The sequence below is a fragment of the Mustela erminea genome, chromosome 6, assembly GCF_009829155.1.
Source record: "Mustela erminea isolate mMusErm1 chromosome 6, mMusErm1.Pri, whole genome shotgun sequence".
Lineage (NCBI taxonomy): Eukaryota > Metazoa > Chordata > Mammalia > Carnivora > Mustelidae > Mustela > Mustela erminea.
The window spans coordinates 68,526,194-68,543,194 of record NC_045619.1 but is presented as its reverse complement, the minus strand read 5'-3'; the positions used below and the strand labels follow the sequence as shown (position 1 = coordinate 68,543,194).

Below are 17,001 nucleotides of genomic sequence, written 5' to 3'. Positions count from 1 at the left end.
ATTCCCTGGTCCTGGGGAAACTCCTCAGTCCCAGACAAACCAGGATGTTTGGTCACCCTGAGTATTGTTCAGTGATATATGCAATATTTGCCAAGGTACTGATATTTGTGGTGTTAGGGGTATTGTCTATGGAATAAATGTAGTTGAAACAGATCAAACTTTACCCTTTTATGGTCTAATTTCTGTCAAGTGTAACTGTAACCTATTGAGGTCATTCTGGGAGATGTGTTTGGCCCTCTACAAGAATATGTAATTTGAAAAATGTTAATTGCCTAAAGTCCATATGTAGATGCAAGCATAAAAAGCAATTTGATAAAATTGTGAAGACTTCATTTTCCATTGCCATTTTGTTTCTGGCTACTGTTAGTTCTGAATTGAGTCAAAGCCCAGACGATTCCAAACTTTATGTCTTTCAGATGTGATTTTTTTTTTCCTCCAAGATCTTTAGCACACTGGGGTTTCTACTAAAGCTAATATTTCCTTGTAGTTCTCCAGAGCTGTTTAACTCTACCAAGACAAGGCATTCCCCGAGAGGCCTGAGAAAGAGTGCTCTAGTGGGTAATCCTGTAACTGAAAAATACCCACCATCCTTTTGCTTATCAGTAGAAAATAACTACCTACAGAAGACCCTCTATCTATCACTTTTTGAAAGACTTTGCTAGCAATCTGTCCTCCAACTGACCTTACCTCAATGTTCTTTTGCATATGATAACATAGTGTAATATGGTGACTTTCCTCTTTAATTCATCCTGGAGGTCAAGAATGTAAGCCACATAATTGTCAATATTCTGATGTACAAGTCATATTTTGTTAATATGAAAATTCATTACTCTTCCCTCACAGGGCACAGAAACATTTTATAGCAACCAAGGGAAAAACATTGTATGATTTAAGAAAAAATAAAAATATACTGACAGTTCCTTTTCAGTCTGTACTAGTCTATAACTTGCACTCAGGAAACCCCACAGTGTTTATGTCATTACTTGAGCATCTGAGCATCTGGAAAATGGAAGCTCATTGTTTGGGGCAAATTTCACCCATATGTTATAATGCATGGCAGTTTCATATCTTGGAATTTAATTTCATTGTAGATTGAGAGGCATTGTCACATTTTTTATCCTGATAAAAATATCAGAGGCCATTTTTTTTAAACTCACTAAATGTTTTGAATTTAAATAGTTTGAATGGGAACCAACATAATTACTATGGGACAATATTTTATTTTTAGAAAATATTTCAAAAGAAGAACTGTATCATCACTCAAAGAGATCTTGGAATTTGTTTTATACCTCATATTAAAGAGCCACAATTTTAATACCCCAACAGAAGATAAATGGAATATTATTTTGAAATGCCATCTTTAAAAAGAGCTCTCAGAGATGCATTGTAAATAACTAGATTTCTTAAAACTGATCAATTTATAAATATTATGTGAGGAGTATGTTGGTTCCATCTGGCTCTTTAAGGTTTTGAATTTTCTCTGGAATGTTAGTGGTAAATGCATAAAGAATTATGCATTATGTCAAGTTGTAAGTAAAAAGGCGATATGGCCCCATATTTCCTCATTAGAAGTCAGCTCTGCCACTGATTAACTAGGTCACTTTGGACAAATCTGTTTAAGCCTTGATTTTCTTGTCTATAAAATGGAGAAGGTCTTAATTAAATGAGATAACATACAAACAGTGTTTAACAAAATGTCTGGGATGACTCAAGCATTCGATAAACAATTGCTGCTATTATTAGTTTCATTAATCATCATGGATACTGGGGTGCACAACGGAAACAATATTCTTAAAGCCATCTCATGCTGCTTCCTCTTAATAAAATGCCCTCCTCAAATTATGACAGCTGATAGCCCACTCAGACTTCCAGGTACATACCAAACATCATTTTTTTCCAAAAAGCTATCTCCTCAATTTTATATGAACATACACTCTGTTACATGTCCCAAGCACTTACCATTTGTCTAAAGTAAAATGCCAAAATACACAAAAGCACTAGTATTTAGAGTTCTTTGTGTTCTTATCTCTTTAGGGGTAGGTGGTCTGTTTTACTCATCTTAGCATTCCCCATCCTCTAAGTTCTCAATGTCAATTAGGAAAGACAAGGGATTAAAACATTCAGCTAAAATTCCAAGCAGCATATGACGGTTACAGAGAAAGCAGTATAAACAAAGCTGCTAATGTTCAGAGGAGGGAGAGGTGGTGACTTGTGGTTGGTGTGATAATGTCATTGGTCCGGAGGAAGTAGCTTTTAGGTGGGCCAAAAAGACTCAAGAGGATTTCGAAGGAGAAAAAAGGAGGGAAGGCAACTTCATGAAGAAAGAAGAGAACCATGAAGAATAGTCCATTTGATTAAAGCAAGCTGAGTGTGTGACTGGTGAGAGAACTCCAGGATGGGAGAAGCTGTATGATTGCGGAGAACCATAAAGGACAAGCAAAAGAGGTTGGATTTATTTTGGGGGTCAGTTGCCAAAGCTGGGAAAGAAGGACATAACACAGAGAAGAAATGCCAGTGCCTTCATTGCAACCTTTTAATTCTGGACTCATCAACACTCAGATGCCTTTTCTTAATAGCTCCAAAACATCTATCCCATATCTATCTCTTCAAGATAACCAACCATGCCACAATACTAAGTCTTGAAATTATGTAAGTAAGAGCATGGGTTTGGGAGGCCAAAATCTTGGATTCGAATCTTAGTTCTGCCAGTTACTAAAGAATGATCTCAAGAAAGAAATTACTTAACTACCCTAAGTCATAGTTTCCTCACCTCTAAAATTGGGTAGTTGTAATATTAACTCATGGGGTGCTGTGAAGTTTAAATGCCACATGTAGAAAGTACTTAGCAGAGACCATGGAAATGGCTCATGGGACACTATGACCCTTCATTGCTCTATCCCATCTCCCCAGTTCTTTAAGTTCCTTATTTTCTTTGGCCTGCAGCTTCTAATAACTGTTTCCTATACTCCCATATGCTCAACAATTTGACTGGGCTCCCTTCTCTACTATCAGGGACAGCTTAAGAAAGGTTGATCCACTCAAAGGACTTAAGCCTGAAAAGAGTATAGTAAAGGAACCATTCACAGAAGCATGCTCTGGGTTAAGAAACCAAAGCTGGTGGAGCATCACTGAGTGGGAAGTCACGATCAGCTACAGGCTTAAACTGCAAGGACAGAGTTGTCACTGGAGCCAGATGGTAGCTAGAGCTGTGGTTGAGAGGAAAGCAGCTACTGTAGAAAAGCAGTAAGGCAGGGAGAGAGCAGTGTGTGTGCAAGGCAATAACCCAGCCTCTTTCTCTTCCTTCCTTCCAATCTCTTGCCAGTGACTCCCATTGGCTGAACCTAGTTGGAAGCAAAATAGTAACAGAGCCAGGTGACGGATGCAGTCAATAGAGGCCTGTTTTCTGGGGGGCAAAAACAGGGCAGAGAAGGACAAGGAACAGATGGTAGAGTGGGGCTGGGGCAAAATATGCTTTTGTTCTTTGCATAAGTGGTAGAAGTATGGGAAAGAGCTGAAACATCCCAAGGGAAAAGTCTCATTGTCCCCATGACAGGTGACAGAAATGAAACTCAGAGAAGTAGTGAACTGCCAAGTTATCCAACTAGAAAAAGGAACCAGATTCAGACCTTTAAATGGTGCCTCAGGCCTATGTTGTTTCCTACTACACTGTATAGCTCTCCTCAGAGTGATGGCTGAAATTACCTTGGTCTCACCGAAGCAACTTCTGCCCTGAGATAAACCCAGGGTAGGAAATCATATCTTGTGGGGTTTTTTTTTTTCCCCCCTCCTTTAGCTCCTTACTCACTTGGTCTAAATCCACTCATTGTGGTTTTCCAATTATCTTTCAGAGAGGGTTTCTTAAAAATGAATTTTGAAAACTAACGTTAACCGAACGGGAGGGAGAGGGAAGTTTGTATCTGAAATATGAAGGCGTCCAAAGGCGAGATTGATAGAGAGAGAGAGAGAAGCAGGGTGGGAGGAAAAGAGGGAGGAAAGGAGAAAGAGAGAAAGGGAGAGGATGGAAAAACAAACTGTGGAATACCTATGTAATGGAATATTATACAGGGAGGAAACTAAAATTGCAAACAACAGAAGGAATGAAACTCCTAGACCTAGTATTAGGAAGAAGCCAGATTCCATTCCTAAGATTTCAAAAGCAGGTAAAAAAAAACCTATGGTGTTAGAAGATAGGATAGTGGTTATTTAGGATATGGGAAATGACTGGAAAGGGGTTTCTGTGTTGTTAATAATTTTCTGATTTTTGTCTACTTGTTTTTGTTTGTTTAATCTGGGTGCTGGTTGTACCGGGCTGTTCACTTTGTGAAAATTTGTTCACCTGCCTGCCCCTTATGATTTCTACCCTTTTCTATATGCACAGACATGCAAGTTCAGGTAACTAGTTGCATTAGTAAGTTTGCTGCAGTAAAAAAAAAAAAAAAAAAAAAAAAAAAAAATCTCCCCAAATCTCTAAGGCTTACAATACAATACAATTATCTCTTTGTAGTCTGCAGAATTCTAAGAAGGCCTGGATGGTGTTACCTTGGTGTTATTCACGTGATTATGTTATGTTATGTGGCAAAGGGATTTTGCAGATGTAATTAAGTTTATTAATCAGTTGACTTTAAGATAAGGAGATTATCTGAGTGAAGCTGTGCCCTTTAAAAGCAGACAGTTATCTCCAGCTGCTTTTCAGAGATTTGCCAGGAGGGAGATTCACTGTGAACATTGGTTGGAATATGGAAGAGCCACACTGAAAAGATCTAAGAACAGCCACTAAGAACTGAGAGTGACCAGTAGCCGACAGCCAACAAGAAAATGGGTCCTACAACCACAGGAAAAGAAATTCTGCCAGCGACCAGTGAGCTCAGAAGAGAGCTCCAAATCCCAAATGAGAACAGCAGCTCACACTCTGATACCAGCCCAGTGAGGCACCCTGAGCTGATTATCCAATAGGGTCACACCCATATATCTGACCTACAGAAACTGTGAGATAAATAAATTTGTAGTTTTAAGCTGCTAAGCTTGTGTTAATTTATAATGTAGCAATAAAAAATGAAGGCATACTTGTTCACATTTTGGTAGCTTTGTGTTGGCAGCTGCTGAGAGACTCTGCTCAGCTTTGCTCCACATGATTTCAACATTCTGGGACCCATATTGAAGGAGCTTCCCTATTTGGGACATTCACATGTCAGAGGGGAAAAAATGTCAAAATATCATGATGGCTCTTAAAGGATGTAGTGTTCATCACATCTGTTCACATGCCAGTGACCAAATCATGTCACACAGCCTTGCCCAAAGGCAATGGGGCAGGATGTATAATCTTACAGAAAAGGGGAGATTGAGTAATTTTGAAAAATAATACAATCCACCACCATGGAACATTATAACCCTGGTCTAACAGGAAAAAGCAAAGTGTTTGGGGTCAGAAAGACTCGAATATGAATTCTGGTATCACCACCTTACTAGCTATGTGATCACAGAGAAATTGGGAAATTTCTCTGAGCCTCAGTGTCTTAAAGGGCATATACATACCTTAGAGAATTGGTGTAAATGTTAAATGTACCAGTACAATGCCTGATAGATAGTCTAATATACGTTGCTAAATATTAGCCGCAGCCTCTTGTCTCAAGAATTAACAGAATGTAATTCTTCCAAAGGAAAAAGTCAGGGAATAGAAACCACATCTAAACATGTTTCTTTTTCTTCATTTTCGTAATAAAACTAATGTAGGGTCCCAATTGCATAATTCCTTCATACACTGTATCTCTTTGAACATTGTAGTAATAAATCACTGACAGTAAAGGGACTACAATATTACTCTTCTGAATGGGACTGTTAAATACAATCAATATCAGAGGTGGGATTACTCTATAACGACATTTCTAAAGTGATCATTCACTTTAATATCTATTTCTGGTTTGTGAAAATGTTGTTGTAAAGTCATAGTTACTGCAGCTGAAAAACTGGCCAAATCAAACAGTGAACAATACTTTGTCCTCATCCTGTTTAAGACTTTCTTTTTAACTGTCCTGATGGTTTTAAACACTATTTCAGGTTTCCAGTTCACAAATATTTGTCATCTTTAAAATAACAATTATTAGTTGTTATTGTTTAAGTCTCAACCCACTATTTAGGGTTTTAATTTTTTTCTTATTAAAAAAACTATGTCTCAGGGGCATCTGGGTGGCTCAGTGGATTGAGCCTCTGCCTTAGGCCCAGATCATGATCTCAGGGTCCTGGGATTGAGCCCCACATCAGGCTCTCTGCTCAGCAGGGAGCCTGCTTCCTCCTCTCTCTCTCTCTGCCTGCCTCTCTCCCTCCTTGTGATCTCTACCTGTCAAATAAATAAATAAAATCTTAAAAAATTTTTAAAAAATAACTATGTCTCTCTCTCTCTCCCTCTCTCTCTCTCTCTCTCTCTCTCACACACACACACACACAGAGTGAAGTCAGTACACTTTTATCAGAAGAAGGAAAAAGCCAAGTCCCTCCAAAAACAAAACAGAACAAAATAACTTATGAGCTGAAAATAACTGTAGTCAACATTGTGGAGTATATTCTTTTAATTATTTCCCTGAATAGTTAGATAGTTACATAATAGGTAGGTAGATATATAGAAAGAAGATAGAATGACAGGTAGCACGTGTTTGCATTTCTGTATATTTACATTTATTTCTTTTGCAAAAGTGTGGTGATACATTCTATTCTATAACCTGCTTTTTCATGTAGTTATATACATATATATCACTTTTTAATGGCTTCATTTAAAAATTCTATGCATATTTGGTCCTATTCACCCCAACTTACTCCTCTGATCAGGTGTCATATACAGTAGCTCTGTTCTTAAATTTCCGAATGGATACTGGAAATGTTAAGGAACAATAAGCACAGAATCTCTGTCAGAATGGAGGGGCCTTTGTTGAAGTCTTCACCCATTTTTGTATTATCAAGAGTTGCCAGATGGTATGCAAAAGTATCTGTGTTTTAGTTTATAAACTGCCCTTTCCGGGGCACCTGGGTGGCTCAGTGGATTAAGCCACTGCCTTCGGCTTGGGTCATGATCTCAGGGTCCTGGGATCGAGCCCCGTATCTGCCTCAGCGTCCCTGCTGAGCAGAGAGCCTGCTTCCCCCTCTCTTTCTGCCTGACTCTCTGCCTACTTGTGATCTCTCTCTCTGTCAAATAAATAAATAAAATCTTTAAAAAAAAAAAAAACTGCCCTTTCCATGATTTGTCCTTATTGACTGGTTAATTTCTCTGTGAAACCAGAATTGATTAAAGTGCTATAAATGTTACAGCTCATAAGATGCACATAGCGCCCTGTCTCCAATGTCATCACAAAGGTGCCCCTGACTAAGGCGCTCAGGTGCTGTCTTTTTTCTTTTTTTTTCCCTCACAACAAAATTTGAAAAAGACAACCTTGTTTTCTGAGTCTTTTTTTGTTCAGACCAAGAAAATGATTGCTCATAGAGTCCCCAAAAGAAAGGCTAACACTGACTCTTAAAAGCCCTGAATTGAAGCCATTGTTATAGAAATATGGCAGCATTTATGGGTGAAACAATCACCGATCTGTCTATCTATCATCTATCATCATCTCTCACCTATCTATCTGTCATCTACCTACCTATTTCAAACATATAAGGAATTCAGCAGAAGTTTCCATCTGTTTCTTCTAAGAACTCCTTTTGGAGACACTGCAAGGCCAATTACTTAGGAGCTGGTGGACACTGACCTCTAATGGGGGCCCCTGGGCCCTGGCTTCCGTTGTCTATTCCTGGGCTCCAACTTGGCTTCTGATGAATGTGCTATTGTTGGTCTCTTCAGAGAAGAGCTGTTAAAGGAAAGGGAAGATTATTTGCAAGTGGGTAGGAAAATATTCCAACAAAAGAATGAAATCAAGTAATTAGCTTCCTTCTATATATAGCCACCAGCATTGTTGCCAAATCTTCAGTCTGTAGTCAGTGAAGAAATAATGACAGTGTTGATGCAAGGCAGAGTTCCCTGCAGCCACCAACCAAGAATAGGTAAGGCCACCCTCCTTTCTGCCCCAGCAGAGGATGGGAGGTGGAAGTGCCTAAAAATTAATCCTAGAATATTTCTCTTCTTATTAAAGCCTTTTAAAATGGAGACCACTGCCTGAATGGGAGGACTATGTAAAATAATAAGCCCTAAAGGAACTAATGGTTTTTAGGATGATACTCCCCTTTAAGAAGTTGAGAGATCTGTGGGGTGATATTAGCTGATTGTTCACTTTTGCTGTATGTGAAAGGTCTTGTCATGGCCTAGAATAAAGCTCAGGAGAAAACTTACCACCGCCCTATACTGGTGAGAATAAGGCCTGACAGGAAACTCCAAGCTATGAGGAAAGGCTTCTTAAACTAGATCTGTGCTGTATTATTTTAGAAGATAATTATGGGTTTTCTATTTCTCACAGACAATTTGACATTGTGGACTACTGGAAAGTATGAACAGAAAAGAGGACAATCGGAAAGATTACAGCAGAAGGACAAGAAGAAGAATATCTGGGCCTGACCCTACTTAGCTACAAGTTAGCTGATAGCTTTGTCCAAGAGATGGAAGACATGGCTGCTGTATGGAATGAGGCTTTCACCTTGAGGAGAGACTTGAAGAAAAAAAGCTGGTGGGTTTGCCGAAGGCCTGGAAGTGCTTCTGTGAAAACGGATACCACCAATGATGGAAAATAATAGTGAACTTCCAGGAGTCCATAGGAACCAGCCAAAGGGTTTTAAGAATAGAGGGAGTTGGATGTGGAAGACAAGAGTTAAGAAGAGTGCGAAGGAAAATGAGAAGGAAGAAAAGGTAAGAACTTTACATTTTGAGATCTTTCTTAAACTCCCTGGCTTCTTACCTTTCTACTTCTCCTAGGTCTAATCCTCCAAATAAGACTGCCCTAGGAAGCCTTCTGATTCCAGCCTGAGTAAGATGTCTTCATCTGGATCCTTGGACTCCCAGTGTCCGCCCCTCATCATGAAGGCCTGCAATAGCCTAAATTGGCTTGTCTGTGTCTATCCAGTAGACTCTGAGCCTCAGGAGTTCACCACAACATATCTTTTTGCTTCCCACTGTGGTCTTAGAACCAAAGCAATTCCTGGTGTACAGTGTGTGTTTAATAGTATGTTGAATGAATAAACTGCAGAGAGAGGGTGAAGAAGTCATAAGCAGAGAGAATATCCTGATCAGAGAGGAGGAGATTCATGGCAAGGCCAAGGTCCACAGGTAGAGAATTGATACAGTTTGGGAATTTAAAGAAGCACCGCAGAGTGTGAAAGAGTGGCAAAGATGAGGCTGAGGGGAAAATGGGGTTGACCACAAAGAACCCTCAAGCCATGTGAAAGAGATTAGAATTAATGCTGAGGGTAGCATGGGGACATTGATAGGAAAGTTGGCAAGTGATGTGGTTAAATGTGTGTGTTTAGAAAGAGGAAGCTTGCTGCAGCCTGGAAAACTGACTGGAGATGGGCCAGCGTGCAGGAAGGGAGTTCATTTAGAAGACAGTTGCAGATATCTGTGAGAGATATCATCGTGGGTTGAACCATGCAGTGCAGAAAGGATAGAGAAAGTGGATGGATTTATGAAATATTACAAAAGGAGAGTTGACAGTCTTGCTATTGATTAGAGAATATGGAATAAAAAAGAAATTAAGATTGATAAATATTTTAAGGTTGATGGTTTGAGCAAATAGATACTGAAAGGTACCATTCACTAAGAAAAGCGATTAAGTAGAGTATTCTTGCCCTTCGGTAAAATCAGCTTCGGGCAGGTTAAAGTCAACGTGCTTACGCAGTATTGAAGAGGACACACCTGGACATAGTTATATATGCACATCATGAGAGCTCAGGTGAATTACAGAGCTGGATACACAAAACTGGTGGCCATAGGAGGAGGTGGTAATTAAAGCCAGGGAAACTGATGAGATTGCTTAGAGGAGTGTGTAGAGGGAGGAGACAAGAAGATTCAGGACTCTGAAGAATGGACACTTTTTTTTTTTAAAGGGGAGAAGAAAGAAGCCTAAAAAGAATAGTACAACAAAGCAGTTGGAAAGATAGAAAGGTGTCACAGAAGCAGAGGGGAGAATTCATTTCCAGTAGAAAGGGTGGTCTAAATATCAGTCTATAAAAAGTTAGGTTGACAACTGAGACAATGTCAATTAAATTTAGCACCAAGGCAGTAATTCGTTCTTTGATAAGAATAGCTTCAGTAAAATTTTGGGGACAAAAGCCATATTACACTGGGTTGAAAAGTAAACAGGAGATAACTGTGTGAATATAGTGAGTATGGAAAAATATTTCAAGAAGTTTGCCTGTAAAAGCACTAGTACTCCTGTAGTTTTCAATACCCTTACAAATTCAATCTTTATGGAAAGAAATAATTGGCAACTAGTTGTGGCCTAAGGAAGATCACAGAATAAAACAGATCCCCAAGATCTGTGGATAACTCCAAAACCTTGAGGTGGTGGTCTCAGAAGTCAGAGGAAAGGGGGTTTGCTGGGAAAATTCCATTTTAAACTCTGATATGATGGATAGTGTTTTAACGAGTGAAAATACACAAAACCAATTACAAAGAGGAGTGGAATTGACAGGTTCTCTGGCTGAGATGAGCATTTCAGGAGTTCTTGCTATAGTAGCAGCTAAGACCTCCCACAGATATAAGACTTCCAGGGAAAAAATGTGAATGAGAGACAACTAAGGACAACAGTGACATAATAATCCACTGATATTTGTCACCCTGGAACTAGGTATTCTTCCTGTTTAGACAACTGGATAAGGACAGTCAAGTTATCATTTTTATGTAGATTTTTAAATTTTACTAAATTATCAAGAATAGACACATTTAAACTTTTGATTATTAAAGACAAGTTAATGACTCCATCCACAGACTATGTATTGTACAGTACTCTTTACAACTTAAAATTCATTCAGTAAAATTTATTCAGACACATTTAGCATTTTCTGTATTGCAGAATTTCTATGAACAATATATTTCCCACTATAAATTACTATTTTCAATAATGAGTAAAATTAAGAGAGATACAAAATATAGAGTTCAGGCTCTCTCTGAAAGAATGTTGAATGGTGTCATGTGTTTGGGCAACAGCCAGAATGTGGGTGACTGACACTTAGAGAATATGGAGTGCTGTGTTAGGAAGTGGAAGCTAAAAAGGTGGGTGGAAGTCAGATTGTAGCAGGTCTTCAACATTCTGGTAAGTACTTTTAGCTTCATTCTGCAGGCAACGGAAAATCACTGAGTGATTGTGGGCAGAGGAGAGAAGCTTAGATCTGAGTTTTAAGAAGGGAATTCTGACAGCTAGTAGGTTCTTAAAATGTATGTGTTGAGTGAATGCAGAAATCAGCCTGAATACTGGGGCAGGGGTCAGAATAAAGGTACTATTACTGTTTGGAAGACAATAGGAGATAACACGGAAGGTGTCTCATTCAGTGAAATCAGGGACCCAATTTGGTCAGTCATTTGCAAAACTTATCAAATCAGAGAACAACAACAAAAAAAATATATTTACCTTGGATATAATGTTTTAACTTAAGATGCATATGAGTACCTTCATCCAGCAATTATATAATAGTGTGCTAAGGTGCCTTCTTTGAGTACAGGTCTGCTAATTGGAGTTTTGTATTATTTTTCTTGCATGAACCACACCTAAAAATCTCTTGATGGACGAATGGATAAAGAAGATGTGGTCCATATACACTTTGGAGTATTATGCCTCCATCAGAAAGGATGAATACCCAACTTTTGTAGCAACATGGATGGGACTGGAAGAGATTATGCTGAGTGAAATAAGTCAAGCAGAGAGAGTCAAGTATCATATGGTTTCACTTATCTGTGGAGCATAACAAATAACATGGAGGACATGGCATAGGACATATATGTTTCCTTAAATTGCAGCAAAAGGCAAACAGAGTGCAGAATCTTCAAGAGATTTTTTTTTTTTTTTGCTTTACAATGATGCTATTCTTTTTTTCTTTTTTTAATTTATTTACTTTTTATTTATTTTCAGTATAACAGTATTCATTATTTTTGCACCACACCCAGTGTCCCATGCAATCCGTGCCCTCTCTAATACCCACCACCTGGTACCCCAACCTCCCACCCCCCTGCCACTTCAAACCCCTCAGGTTGTTTTTCAGAGTCCATAGTCTCTCATGGTTCACCTCCCCTTCCAATTTCCCTCAACTCCCTTCTCCTCTTCATCTTGCCATGTCCTCCATGTTATTTGTTATGCTCCACAGATAAGTGAAACCATATGATACTTGACTCTCTCTGCTTGACTTATTTCACTCAGCATAATCTCTTCCAGTCCCATCCATGTTGCTACAAAAGTTGGGTATTCATCCTTTCTGATGGAGGCATAATACTCCAAAGTGTATATGGACCACATCTTCCTTATCCATTCATCCATCAAGAGATTTTTATGAGAGTTTTCCCCAATCATTTTTGTTCACCTTCTCCAAACTTATGTGGATTATAATATTTTCAGCCACTCACTCTCATCTTGTCTTTCCAAAGCATTCAACTCAGTTATCATAGGAAGAGCTCTCTTTCACACTCATATCTCATTAGTTTACACAGTATTTAATTAAATATTATAACATAATAAAAAGTACAACTGCATTTACTAGCTTGAGAACAAAATACAACTCTTTCTTGGCAAACATGCCATTAAATTGATGGGACGAGGAATGTTCAACCTTTCAGGCAATCTCCTACTAGTTTCCAGTGACAAGTGTGTAAGAGGACTGAAGAGCGTTATTAATGATGTGATTTGACTAATTGGGAATTGGCTAGCAGAACTTCTGTGATGATCTGAGCTGGGGCTATAGCAGTAGAAAAAGAAAGAAGAACAAATCGAAAAGTCATCAAGACACTCACTACCTTTGGAAATAAAGAGGCTTGAGTTCAAATAGTGACTTTATCACTGAGCTCTAAACATCCAAGTTTCTGTTTTCTCATGTATAAGAATAATGCAGAATATAGTGAAAGATTGGGAGAGTGCACTTAATGTACTTAGCAATGTGCCTGACAAAAGCAAATAGTTAATGTGATATTAAGTCAATAGAATTTGATGTTGAATTCAGGAAAGTAAAGAGTCAAAAATGACTCACTGTCTAATTTGGCTGAATAAAATAATAATACCACTAACTGAAATAGGAAACACAAGAGGTGAAATAAGTTTGGCAGATAATAGAATAGTGTTAGTTGTGGATGTATTGAATTTCCTGGTGTGATATTCAAATTGAGGTGACTAGAAGGCAGTTGAAAATGTTATTCTGACTTTCAGTGAGAGGTCTTGGTTATTGATACCAACTCAAAGTCATCCATATGGAATGATAAATGAAGCCATGAAATGGATAGGTCTGGACAAAGGGACTGAAGATATGGCAGGGTGGTCGGGGAAATATACAACCAGACATGAGGCAAAATCCAAGATACAACAGGAACCAGCTGGGGCAGTGAATCAATAGGGGCATGTCCAACATATATAGGTATAGGTTTAGATAATCGCATGACTTCCATCTATGTCTTGCACATTTTCTTGGCTCAGTCCCCCAACCTGAGTCAAATTTTTCACTCAAGAGCATCCTAAAACTCTTCCAATAGCACTGAAGAGTAGGTGGCTATGAAAGATTTCACAGAAGTTTTTGAAAGGGAAGCAAGATTGAGAGGATTTTTTTTTTTTTTTAATAGTTAGGGTTAGGGTTCAAGAGAAGACTTGAACATGTTTCCAGATTAAGGGAAGGGAATTAGAGACACCTGGGTAGCTCAGTGGGTTAAAGCCTCTGCCTTCAGCTCAGGTCATGATCCCAGGGCCCTGGGATCAAGCCACACTTTGGGCTCTCTGCTCCGTGGGGAGCCTGCTTCCTCCTCTCTCTCTCTCTGTCTGCCTCTCTGCCTATTGTGATCTCTGTCCAAAAAACAAACAAACAAACAAAAAATCTTTAAAAAAAAGGGAAGGGGATTACTACAAAGAGAAATTTTTAAAAATTAGAAATAAAAAAAATAGTTCACTCTATGAGATTGTAGATGATTTTTATATTCATCTTAATTCCATTCTGTTCTTCCAAATTTTCTGCATTGAGAATATAAATAATGGGCTTGGAAAAAAAAAAAAGTTATTTTCTTTAACATGAAATTGGGGATAGTCTGTGAAACAATGTTCCAGGGGCGCCAGGGTGGCTCAACCAGTTAAGTATATGCCTTCGCTCAGGTCATGATCCTGGTGTTCTTAGAGCCTTGCATCAGACTTCCTGTACAGTGGGGAGAGTCTGCTTCCCCCTCTGCCCCTCCCCCACTCCTTCTCTCTCTCTCTCTTTCAAATAAATAAACAAAATCTTTAAAAAACAATGTTTCAGAAAAGGTGGAATGGGGTGGTATCAGAAATACACATGGAGTGGGGCGCCTGGGTGGCTCAGTGGTTTAAGCCTCTGCCTCCAGCTCAGGTCATGATCTCAGGGTCCTGGGATCGAGCCCCACATCGGGCTCTCTGCTCGGCAGAGAGCCTGCTTCCCCCTCTCTCTCGGCCTGCCTCTCTGCCTACTTGTGATCTCTCTCTGTCTATCAAATAAATAAATAAAAATCTTAAAAAAAAAAAAAGGAATACACATGGGGAAGTTAACTTGGAAAGGGAACAGGGATGCTTCTCCCACTGAGAGAAGAAAGAAAAGAGAACAACTTAAGATTCAGAGACATTTTGGGGCTCCTGGGTGGCTCAGTGGGTTAAGCCTCTGCCTTCAGCTCAGGTCATGATCTCAGAGTCCTGGGATTGAGCACCACAGGCTCTCTGCTTAGTGGGGAACCTGTTTCCACCCCCAACCTTCTCTGCCTACTTGTGATCTCTGTCTGTCAAATAAATAAATAAATAAAATCTTAAAAAAAAAAAAGATTCAGAGACATTTTGAAGTGGAGGTGAGAGAATTTGAGGAAAATCACATAATTTGGCCTTATATTTTTAAAAAATGTTTAAATAACTTTTATTTATTTGAGAGAGAGAGAGAAAATGAATGGGGGTGGGGGGGGGGAGAGCAGAGGAAGAGGGAGAAACAGACTCCCGGCTAAGCAGAGATCCAGACTTGGACCTTGGTCCCAGAATCCCAGGATCAAAACCTGACCCAAAGGCAGATGCTTAACCAACTGAGCCACCCAGGCACCCTTGGCCTCTGTATTTTTAAAGTAAATTAAGAGGCAATGTGGTTTGCTAAAACCGAGGAGGAAAGATAAGAGTACAGGTATAGAAAGAATGCAAATGTTTTTTTTTTTAATTTTTTTATTTTTTATAAACATATGTTTTTATCCCCAGGGGTACAGGTCTGTGAATCACCAGGTTTACACACTTCACAGCACTCACCAAAGCACATACCCTCCCCAGTGTCCATAATCCCACCCCCTTCTCCCAAACCCCCTCACCCCAGCAACCCTCAGTTTGTTTTGTGAGATTAAGAGTCACTTATGGTTTGTCTCCCTCCCAATCCCATCTTGTTTCATTGCAAATGTTTTTTAAAGTCAATATGAGGAATAGAAAAGGATTTACTTTGAAATTGGTAAGAATAGTTGCAAAGAGCCTGGAGACCCAGCTGAAGTTGGATAATATGTATGTATAGTGTAGCTAATTACAGAGTTCTCTCCCATGGCAAGTTACCTGTCCATATAGCCACAGCAGTTAGAATTCCCCAGGCAGGTGTCAGAGTCAGTAGGTGAGGAAATCTAAATTAGCCCTCACTCTCACTCCTATGGAACATACTCTCTTCTTGTGTTCTCTGTCTCAGGCACCTCTGTTGCTAATTGTGGGAACTTTGGAATCATCCTAGATCCCTCTTTCTCCATCACGAAACCTATCTAAATAATTCCTAAGTTCTGTCCAGTTCTCCTACCTTTACTGTCACCATGCTTGTCCAGACCATGATATGGTCCTGACTATTGCCTTGGCCTCTTAAATACTCCTCTATATCTCTTCCTGTCTCACTGAATTCCATTCTTTGCACTTTGTCTTTTATAAAAACAAAAACAAAAACACCACGAAAACACATCAAGTGTTGTTTCACTCTTTTAAGACCCTTAAAAGGCATCTGACTGCTTTTAGGATAAGGACCAAAATTCTCAACACAGTGCACCAGGTCTTTATGATCCAGCCCCTGTGACACATGTCCAGACTCACCTGGCATTGTCCTTCCTCTTGCTCTCTATTGCTTGGCCATATAGGCCTTCTCTCTGGTCCTCAAAAACATGGAGATGAAAAGTGACCAACAGAGGCAGAGAAGAAGGGTGTTATATAATCAGATGCTATGGACTTCAGAGAAAAGCAAAATTATAAAATAAAATATAAAATAGACTGAGCATTGACCCAAAGGGATTGAATAATTTAAACCAGAATGAAAAAAGGTGACATTTACATCCTATTTAGCTTTTCCAGTGCTTAGAAGCTTGTGAGGAAGCTCAGATATATTTAAGGGAATAAAAACTCACACCTTTCAGAGAACTAGACACTCTAGGACAATGGTCTCTGGGCACCTTCCCTGGATGCACCACAGCATCTCACCCTTAGCAGCTCCCTCTTCCCTCTCTACTCCCATCCATCTCTATAAGCCAAACTTGTGCCAGAGCCAATTTATCCTGGCTCCTCTCACATCTGGTCCTACTGACATGGTGCCTCGGGGCTTCTTAGCCAGGACCCCAGCTTATTCTGGTCCCAGTCTACTTCCCTTATCCAGTCTCTTTCCCATCCATCCTCTGCCCAGATATGACCTGGTCTTTCTAAATCATCAACACCATCACATTATTCTCAGGTTGAAAAAGAAAAAAAAAAAAGTAAATAGTGGAATGTAGGTAAAAGATGCTGAGATTATTTACTAAACTTGACACAAGGAGCAGGGAGCTGAAAAAGGATGACCTCTCTGTGAAAGGATTATAATTCAAGTGGAATTATCAGAGAAAGGACACATTTCAGTCATTGTAGCCTTAGTTTTTTAGTAATT

General features: G+C 39.3%; 1 protein-coding gene across 12 annotated transcripts in view; it reads right to left on the bottom strand.

Moving 5' to 3' along the window:
* The window catches only part of LMNTD1 (lamin tail domain containing 1), a 488,007-nt gene that overhangs the window by 180,359 nt on the left and 290,647 nt on the right, over positions 1-17,001 (bottom strand). For all 12 annotated transcript variants that reach the window (XR_004286888.1, XR_004286887.1, XR_004286886.1 and 9 more), the window contains one exon: positions 7,731-7,829. The gene's annotated coding sequence lies outside the window, so the exon portion shown is untranslated. The remainder of the gene's footprint in view (positions 1-7,730; positions 7,830-17,001) is intronic.